The sequence below is a fragment of the Podarcis filfolensis genome, assembly GCF_964270895.1.
Source record: "Podarcis filfolensis genome assembly, chromosome: W".
Classification (NCBI taxonomy): Eukaryota; Metazoa; Chordata; class Lepidosauria; order Squamata; family Lacertidae; genus Podarcis; species Podarcis filfolensis.
The window spans coordinates 29,257,341-29,267,209 of NC_139619.1; positions in this window are offsets into that span (position 1 = coordinate 29,257,341).

Below are 9,869 nucleotides of genomic sequence, written 5' to 3' on the forward strand. Positions count from 1 at the left end.
CTTGTGTAAATATAAAGTTCTCTTTGTTCATCTTGAGAAGCAAGAGAAAGCAATTCATCAAGCAGATGGGACTGTTTTCAGAAGTTTGGCTCAAGGAAATGTGTTTTTAAAGAGCCTTAATGCAACAATTAAGAATGTCCTGTATGCTCCTCATCTTCAGGACAATCTTTTGAGTGTTTCTCAGCTTGATTATCCAGGGTTCAAGGTGGTTTTTGCTGGATCTCGTTGTGAAATTCGTCAAGATGGCAAGCTCATTCTGTATGCCAAATGTGTTAATGGTTTATATCAATTGCCTTTTGTTACAGGTACAGCTGCTGAAGCAACTGAGAAGACATGTTGTAACATTTCTGTAGATAAGAATGAGAAGCTGCATGACCAATGTATTCATGAGTACCACCGTCTCTATGGTCATTTGCATTTCCAGGCAGTAGCTAAAATGCCAAGCATGGCTGAGGGCATGAAATTGAAAAATTGTCCTTACCATATGAAATGTGTTTCTTGCGCTGAAAATAAGGCTAAGCAAGCTCCCAAAGGTGTAAAATCTGGGAGAGAAGCCAAGAAACCTTATGAAGTCATACATGCTGACTTGGTGGGACCTCTAGAGGCAACTCACGTTTTTTCATGGTGCTGATAGATTCCAATTCAAGATATGTTTGGGTCTATGTGCTGCAAAAGAAATCTGAAGCTTTTCCTAAGTTTCAAGAATTTTGTGCATGGCTTAGGAATGTACACAATGAGAACATACATTGTTTGTTTACTGACAGGGGTGGAGAACTTTGTTCAGAAAAGTTAGGAGTTTTCTTACTGAACAGGGCATAGAGCACATGACTGCTATGCCCAGATCTCCCTGGCAAAATGGTTTGTGTGAACGAGTGAACCAAACCTTGCAACAAGGTATAAGAACTCTGTTGCACGATTCGGGCCTACCCCATCCCTTTTGGGTCAAGGCTCTATCCTGTTTTTCTTATGTGTACAATCGTAGATATCAGTCCGGTATTGATTGCACCCCATATGAAATGCTTTACAAAAAGAAGCCATATGTAAAACATTTCAAAATTTTTGGTTCAGAGGTATGGATGCACACTTTGCAGAACAACAAATTGAGCAAACAACGTGAACATGGTATTTTTCTGGGTTATGAAAAAGGTTCCTATTGTGTGTTAATCACTGACACAAAGGTGATTAGGTTGACCAGAAGCATGGATTGTAATCCAAAATGGGAAAGAGTTGGCATTTTTCAATGTCATCCCATTTCAGATGATGATGGTGCAAAAGCAGTTAAGAAAGAGGCAGATTCTGTTGTTGCTGATCATAATGCTGATGCCAACATACATTCTGATGATGACACAGATTATCAAAGTCCAAAAGCCTCTCTTAAACGATCAGATGAGTCTTTTCAGGATTTATGTCTTCCTCCTGTCCGGCCGCTTCCTTCTGTGCGCACACTCTGAGGAAAAACAGCCTAGGTAGGAAAACAAATTGCAGAGCAGAGACGCAGCAGTCTTCGTGTGAGAGAAGAGGGAGTGAAAATAGTCCAGGCACGGCTTCTTCTATCTAAAAGCTTTATTTACAAGCAAAAGCAACACACTCCATCAGAGCTTAAACGCATCGCGTCTTTCTCCTTTCGCTCTCGGAGAAAAGTGAGACCAACTCTCAAAGAAAAAAGAACCGTGACGTACAGTGCAGCATTGGATGGACGCCCCTCCCCCAGGGCAGAACACAAGGAGGTTAACTCTATAACCACCAAACTCTACAGAGTCTGACACTGATTCAGACACAGCACCTTCATTTACATTAGGTCGTCATTCTCCCGAGGAGGAGGAGACACCAGACCCAGAGGACCAGAGAGTTTTGTGTAGATCTGAAAGAACTACTGAGGCCATACCACCTAAGCGGTTCTCCAAAGAGTTTGCTAAAGCTGCTGTTACTAGCAACTCTGATGCGGTTTTTGAACCAGCCAACTACAAAGAGGTTCAAAATCTATCCGCAAAGGATGCCGAACCTTGGCTGAACGCCATGAAAGCCGAGTTAAAGTCCCTAAAGCAAAATGATACTTGGGAATTGGTTCCAGCAGAACCAGGCATGAAGTGTGTTGATAGCAGGTGGGTCTACAAGACAAAAGCTGATCAGAATGGAAAAATAGTCAGGTACAAAGCCAGACTAGTGGCATGAGGTTTTTCTCAAATACCTGATCAGGACTATCATGAGACATATTCACCAACAGTAAAGTTTGAGAGTGTTAGGCTGTTGATGAAAATTGCTGCTGAGGAAGGTATGACCATTTCTCATCATGATGTAAATACTGCATTTTTGTGTGGAGTTCTCACTGAGAATATTTACATGTCACCGCCAGATGGTGTGCAGATAAAACAGGGAATGGTTTGTAAGCTGAAAAAATCCCTGTATGGCTTAAAAAATAGTGCACGATGCTGGCACACCAAGCTGACTGAAGTTCTGTTTTCCCTAGGTTTTCAGCAAGGGAAGGCTGATTCTTGTGTTTTTGTGAAAGAGTCCAATCAGCACACGCTCTACTGCATTTGCTTTGTTGATGATATCTTATTTTTGTGGAGAATATCTACAAAAGCACTCTAGCAAAGCTGCAGAAACATTTTGATATGAAAGATCTTGGAGAAGTCAGCAATTATCTCTCACTAGAGGTAGAAAGAAATGCACAAGGTGATGTTTTGCTGCATCAGACATGTAAAATCACTGATGTCATCGAAAGGTTGAACCTGAGCGATGCTAATGCTGTAGACACCCCCATGGTCTCAGGTTATCAACATGATGCTGATGCTGATGTTTTTCCTGATACAACACTTTTCAGGGGTGTATTAGGCAAACTCAGTTTTATAGCAAGGTGTACAAGACCAGATATTGCTGTGAGTGTAAATCTGCTCAGCAGACATGCGAACCAACCCACAGTTCAAGATTGGAAAGCGCTGAAACGAATAGCGAGAGATTTAAAAGGAACTGTGGATTACAGATTGAGACTTACTAGTCAAAAATCTGGAGGTCTTGAGATCTATGCCGATGCCAGTTTTGGCAGTGACACAATTGATGGCAAAAGAACATCAGGTGAGTGCTATCTGCACAATCAATGCCTATTTGATTGGTCTTGTAGGAAGCAGGCAACAGTAAGTTTGAGTTCTTGCGAAACAGAACTTAATGCTTTAACTCTTTCGCTCATGGACATAGAGTGATTACAGCAACTGTTTGATGATATAAAAGTAAAGGTCACTTGTCTGTTCAAGTTTATCAGGACAATAAAGCATGTATAGCGTTGCTCCACTCAGAAGGATGCAAGCAAAGGACGAAGTATCTGCAAATCAAACTTCATCGAGCTAGGGAATGTATCCAAAACGATATTGTAAAAGTGTCTTATATGCCGGGGAAAGAGATACCTGCAGATGTTTTAACCAAAGTTGTTAACAAGGAACAACTTCCGGTGTATGTACATAAATTGTGGTTGTGTTAGATTCTGCAATGGTTGGCATGAAAAGGGGGAGGATCTGGATATTTCACCCCTCCCATTGCAAGACTCTACTGACAATGTTTACAGAGAGGAGGGGCGGAATCTGCTCACTGTTTCTTCCACTCCAGCCTGACTCTCTTCAAAGAGTCTGAGTGTTATCTGTGTCGAGATAAGATGACTGCTTAAACAACTATAACACTCATGCAGTCCAGCGTCTCCGATAGTCTTTAGTAGTTTATTTTAGTTTTGCAGTAGCTGAAAAGGAATAAAGAAGTTTCCAAAACATGATAAACTTGTCTCCTTTTTTGAGGAGAGTTCAAACCATTTACATTCCATGAATAAATTCTCAACGCCATAATGCCAAATTAAGAGGATGCTGCCTCCGCTCCCGACAGCTGTGGGCTTTGTAATCCAAGTTCCACCGAGTGCTTTTGCAGAAATCTGTCCTTGTCGCCAACAGTCTTTATCTTTTGCTTTCTTCCTTCAAATTTGAAGGATAGGCCCTCTGGAAATTCCCACCTAAAAAAGATGTTCTTCCTCCTCAAGATGGTTATCAAATCCGTGTATTGCAATCTCAGGTTCAAAAATTGATGTGGGATCTCTTTAAAGAGCACCACAGATTTATCCTGGATTTTTAGGCCTTTTTTGTAGTGGTGTACCAAAATAATATCTCTGCTCCTTGGCCTTAAAAATCACTATACAGTCATAAGTTATTTTAATATCCTTTTAAGAACCAAATCTATAAGCTTTCTCTATCCAAGCTTCCACTTCCTCTTTTTTCAGATCCCAACATTCCACAAAAAAACCTATCAAAGACTCCTTGAGATTTTCCTCTTCCAGAAAAGGGACCCCCCTCAATCTCAAATATGATTCTTTTTCCTTCAACTGGAGAAAGGCAATTGCATTAGCATTTTCATATTGCAACCGTTCCAAATCTGGCACTCTAACAGTCTCCAGCTGTGCCAACCTTGTGTCATGCGTGATTATCTCATATTTCACTTCCTTTAAGTCAGTGCTTAAAAGTTCAGTCCTTTTGTCCAATTTATCAATGCTTGCTGTATTGTGATTTAAACTTTCTCTAATGTTGCTCAACATTGCCATCACCGACTCTTCAAATTGCTGGGTTTTAGAGCCACGTCTTGTTTATTCTGAACTCATAATGGCTTAGGAATGTCAAGGTCAGTCCCACAGTCTGGCGCAGTGGAGGAGAAAAACAATTTCCCTCCACCAATGCCACTGCCTGGGCCTTGTATGTGTCCTTGGCCTGGCGCAGTTGCTCCATCAACAGTTGTTGCTAAGACTGGAGCTCCTGGAGCCAATCTGCCACTGCGGGGACTGCGACTGCCGGCAGCACATCCGGGAACAAATGTGGATGGTAACCATAATTGGCCTGTAACGGGGTCTGCTGGGAGGAGGCGTTCACCGCATTGTTGTAAGTGAACTCCACCAATGCTAAGTGGTCAACCCAGTCGTCCTGCTGGAAGCTGCAGTAACACTGGAGATACTGCTCCAGCACTGTGTTCGCCTGTTCCGTCTGGCCATCGGTCCGTGGGTGGTGGGCCGAAGATAGACAGACCTCTGTCCCGAGGGCCTGGTGCAAAGCTTGCCAGAAGCAGGATGTGAACTGGACACCCCGGTTGGAAACCACACGCTCGGGAAGGCCATGCAGGCGGAAGATGTGCTGAAGGTATAGCTGAGCAGTTTCCTTGGCCGTGGGTATGGATGGGCAGGGGGCACAGTGCACCATCTTGGTGAAATGGTCTGTGAAAACCAGGTGGCAGGTACAGTGATGAGACAGGGGTAAGTCCACCACAAAGTCCAGCAAGACCATATGCCAGGGACGTGGTGGGACCGGCAACGGCTGGAGTAGGCCGGGGGGTCGCCCGGTAGGACCCTTGGCCCGCCGGCAGACATCGCAACTAGCAACGTAGTGTGCCACATCAGCCTTCAGGCAGGGCCACCAAAACTCTCAGCTTACCAGATGGGTGGTCCGATACCGCCCGAAGTGCCCCACTGCTGGGGCATTGTGGGACATCCGGAGTACCTCAGCCCGCAGTGGTCCTAGCGGGATGTACAGACGGCCGTGGTGCAGCAGTAGGCCCTGATGCAAGACCAGCCCCGGATAGTGAGGGCATGACCCTTCGGACAGTTCCCAGAGCAGTTCTCAAGCCCAAGCTTTGACCCGTTGTTGTTCCCACACCCGAGCCCACAGTGGCTCTGCCTCCTGAGTGGCCATGAACGCGGCCAATGGTAAGATCGTTGTTGGTACTGCTTGCTGTACCGTGTCTGCGACGTCCTCGGATTTCCGAGACAGGGCATCCTCCTTCCGGTTTTGGGAGCTAGGGATGTAGCGGATCCGGAACTGGAACTGAGAGAAGAACAGCGCCCACCGGATCTGTCTTTGGTTCAACTTGCGGGTGGTCTGAAGGTACTCCAGGTTCCGGAGGTCAGTTGTCACTTCCACCGGGTGTTGTGCCCCCTCAAGATGATGGCTCCAGACCTCAAAGGCCACCTTGATGGCCAGTAGTTCCCACTCCCACACGGTATAATTACACTCTGCTGGAAGGAGCTGGCGGGAATAGTAAGCACAGGGCAACAGCGGAGCATCAGGTCCGTGCTGCTGGGACAAGACAGCACCGAGAGCTGTGCTGGAGGCATCGGTCTCCACCACGAAGGGACGAGAGGGATCAGGATGCTGTAAAATCGGCGCCCACTGGAAACAGGCTTTCAACCCCTGAAACGCCACCTCTGCCTCCTTGTCCCAGGAGAACAGCATCTTGGGGCACAGCAGTCGAGTCAACGGGGTGGTGCGATGAGCATAATCCGCAATGAAGGTCCGGTAATAGTTGGCGAACCCCAGGAACCGCTGTAGGTGTTTGCGGTTTGGGGTGCCTCCCACTCCCAAACCGCAACCACCTTCCCGGGATCCATCTGTACCCCATCAGGGGAGAGTCGGTGACCGAGAAAGACCACTGACTGCTGGTGGAACTCACACTTGCTGAGCTTAGCATACATGCGGTGCTCCCACAAGAGCTGCAGCACAGACCGGACATGACCCTCGTGACGCTCCAGGTTGCGGGAGTAAATCAGAATATCATCTAGGTACACCACCATGTACTTGTCTAGCAAGTCCTGGAACACGTGGTTGATGTACCGTTGGAACACGGCGGGCTCATTGCACAACCCAAAAGGCATGACCAGGTATTCGAACTGCCCATACCGGGTCCCAAATGCTGTCTTCCACTCATCCCTGGCTTGGATCCGAATCAAATTGTAGGCTCCCCGGAGGTCCAGCTTGGTAAACATCTGCGCCCTTTGCACCCGCTCCAGCAACTCCACAATAAGGGGCAAGGGATGGTAATCTTGTTCAGGGCCCAGTAATTGTGGCAAGGGCGAAGCTCCCCACACTTCTTCTTAATGAAGAGTATTGGAGCGGCGGTGGGCAAGGTAGAGGGCCGAATGAACCTGCGCTCCAGGTTCTTGCGAAGGAAGCCCTGCAAAGCTTCGCGCTCTGGCTCCGCAAGGGAGTATAGGCGACTCATAGGCAGAGGCGCCCTGGGCTGGAGGTCTATGCCGCAGTCGAAAGATTGATGAGGCGGCAGCTGGTCTGCCCCCTGTTCCTCGAACACATCTTGGTAGTCCTGGTAAACAGCGGGAAACGTTGATGCGGCCTCCCCCGTGGGGGCGGCCGCTAGCATCTGGAACCGAGCATGGGGCACGGGTCTGGGAAGCGCACAGTCTGATTGACCCAGTTGATTTGAACATTGTGAGACTCCAGCCAGTCCATCCCGAGCACCAGGGGAAACCAGGGCATGGTAGCATTGTCCAAGGTTCGCACCTCCCGGTGCTGCTGGTGACATAGAACCAAGGGCTGGGTCTCCTGAGTAACAGCACCCAAGCGCAGGAGCTGTCCGTCAATTGCCTCCACCTGTACCGGTTCTGGCTTATCCTGGAGTGGCATCTGATGATGGGCGGAAAAGGCAGAGTCCATGTAGGAGCGGGTTGCCCCAGAATCCACCAGAGCGTGGGTGAGAATCCACGGCCTGCCAGGGGGGTATAGACGCACCGGAACCATGAGATGTTGCAATTCCATCGGTGAGGACCCATCATACGATGTTTGGGACCCCAGATAGCCTGGGCCAACGGCTACTGGGGATTGGCGGTTTCCCTGCGGCCGGTGTTTCTCGGGACAGGTTCGGGCGTAGTGTCCACTCCCGCCGCAGTAGAGACACAGGTTCCCCTCCCATCGCCGCATCTTCTCCGAGGGGGAGAGGTGAGGCCGCGCTGCCCCAAGCTGCATTGGCTCCTCCGGCAACTCGGCTATGGCCGTGGAACTGCTGAGAAGGACCGGAGCTGGGAGCCGGGAGTGCCGGTGGTCCCGGGCCTGACGACGGTCCTCCAACCAATCGTCTATCTGCAGGCTCCGTTGAATGAGGGCGTCCAGTGCGGCGGGGTGATCCATTGTGGCCAGCTGGTCCTGTATCTTGTCCGAGAGCCCCTCGAGATACTGGTCCCGAAGTGCAGAGTAATTCCAGGACAAGTCCTGTGCCAACAGCTGAAATTCTGTGGCGTAGGCAGCCACTGTGGACTTGTCCTGTTTCAACCGCCAAATCACCCGATTGGCTTGACTCCCCTCTGAGGGTTGCCGAACGCGGTCTCCAGATGGTTGCAAAACCCCGTATAGTCTGTCAGGAAGGGAGAGTCTTGCCGGAGCAGCGGCAATGCCCACTTGGCCGCCTGGTCCTTCAGCAAGCTGATCAAGAAGTGCACCTTGGTGCGGTCGTCAGGGAAATTCCGGGCTCGCCCCTGAATATACAGTTTGGCCTGGGCGAGAAACGTGGGAAAGCTGGCTGGAGTCCCACTGAACTTCTCTGGCAGGGCCACTGGGTACTTGCCAGAAGCTGGGGCGTCGGCCCCAGGAGCCAGTAAGGCGCCCAAACGCTGCTGAAGCACCGTAACCGCATTGCTTAGCTGCTGAACGGTGTGGGTCAAGGCCTGGTTTTCCTGGGCCAATGCCACCAGCGCAGCCGCCTGGTTAGCCATGGCTTCTGGTTCTTCCCAAACGCACCCCGATGAAGGGGGAGTGTGGGTGTGGCAGGAGCAAACTGTGCTGGTCCTGTGTGCTAACCGAGAGGCGAGGTCCAAGTCCAGTCCGAGGTCAAAGGTGCAGTATGGAGGCAGTCCATAAAAGTTGAAGCTGGATGCAGGGCAGGTAGTCGGGTGAGGTCAGGAGCTCCGGCAGGATAGCAGGACAGGGTTCAGGCAGGACCTGTCAACCAACAAAGTTGCTCCCGCAACTTGGGACTGGGGCTGGTTGGCTTTTATCCGCCCAGAGGCACAGGGCGGCTCCGATCCTCAGATAACTCGCCTCTCCTGGCCTGGAGGCGAGCACTCCTCCTGCGGGAACTTAGTTTCCTCCGCCTCTCTGCCCTGAGCCTCTGCAGCTCAGGAGAGGCTGGAGGGTTACTGGACCCAGAGGCAACCTCAGCTTCCTCTGCCGGGGCTGAGAGTGGAGCACCTGCAGGCAATGGGTCATCCACCCCCTCAGGAGCCCAAGCAGACTCAGCTGGTGCCTGCACCTGAGGATCCAGCACAGGTGAGGACCCTTCAGGCTCAAGCCCCAGTCCTGGCTCAGCTGGTTCTGGAGGTGGGGAATCCTGCGCAGGCTGGGATTCTTCAGGTTCAGCATCCGAATCCGGATCCCAGGCCATCAAAAGCCAAAGGCAACTGGCAGAGATGGCCTTGAACATAGACAATTGGCAGCTTCCATGGCAACAGTCAAGAACTGTAAACAGGACGCTGTGCTGACCCTCGTGATAGACTCTGGAGCGTCCCACCACCTCGTGCCCTCTGGTGGTCTTTTGCGGAACTGCACCTCTGTAGACTCTGGGAAATATGTTTGTCTTGCAGATGGGACTAAACGTCCTCTGACACAGTCTGACTCACTGTTTTGCTCTTTCTTACTGGATTTGATACAGGAGTTTGTCATTCCTGGACAGTCCTGCTGTCTGTTATCCGTCACCGCTCTTGTTGCTGATGGTTATTGTCAGGGATCGGTTTGCAGGGGAGGGGGGAAAGGCAGGAATGTACAGAGAGCCTCCTCCTCTGTTGAGCAGCTGTACTTCATCAGAGTCGGGGGAGGAGAGGCCGTCAGGAGACACGGAAGATGAGAGAGGGAGGAACCCAAAGGCTGCTATCAGAGAGCAAAAAGAGCAGTGTGCCTCACTTAGTTTGTCACAGAAGGAAAAGAAAAGAAGGGGGGCTTCCGGGGTTTCTCTGCTGGAGGGGGAACAGGCGTGGAGCACTTCCAGATTCTGTTAGCAATTGAGACAGACATGCTTTTGGAACCTCTGCACTGTACATAGTATTTGCACTCAATAAATCCTGTAAAAGACAG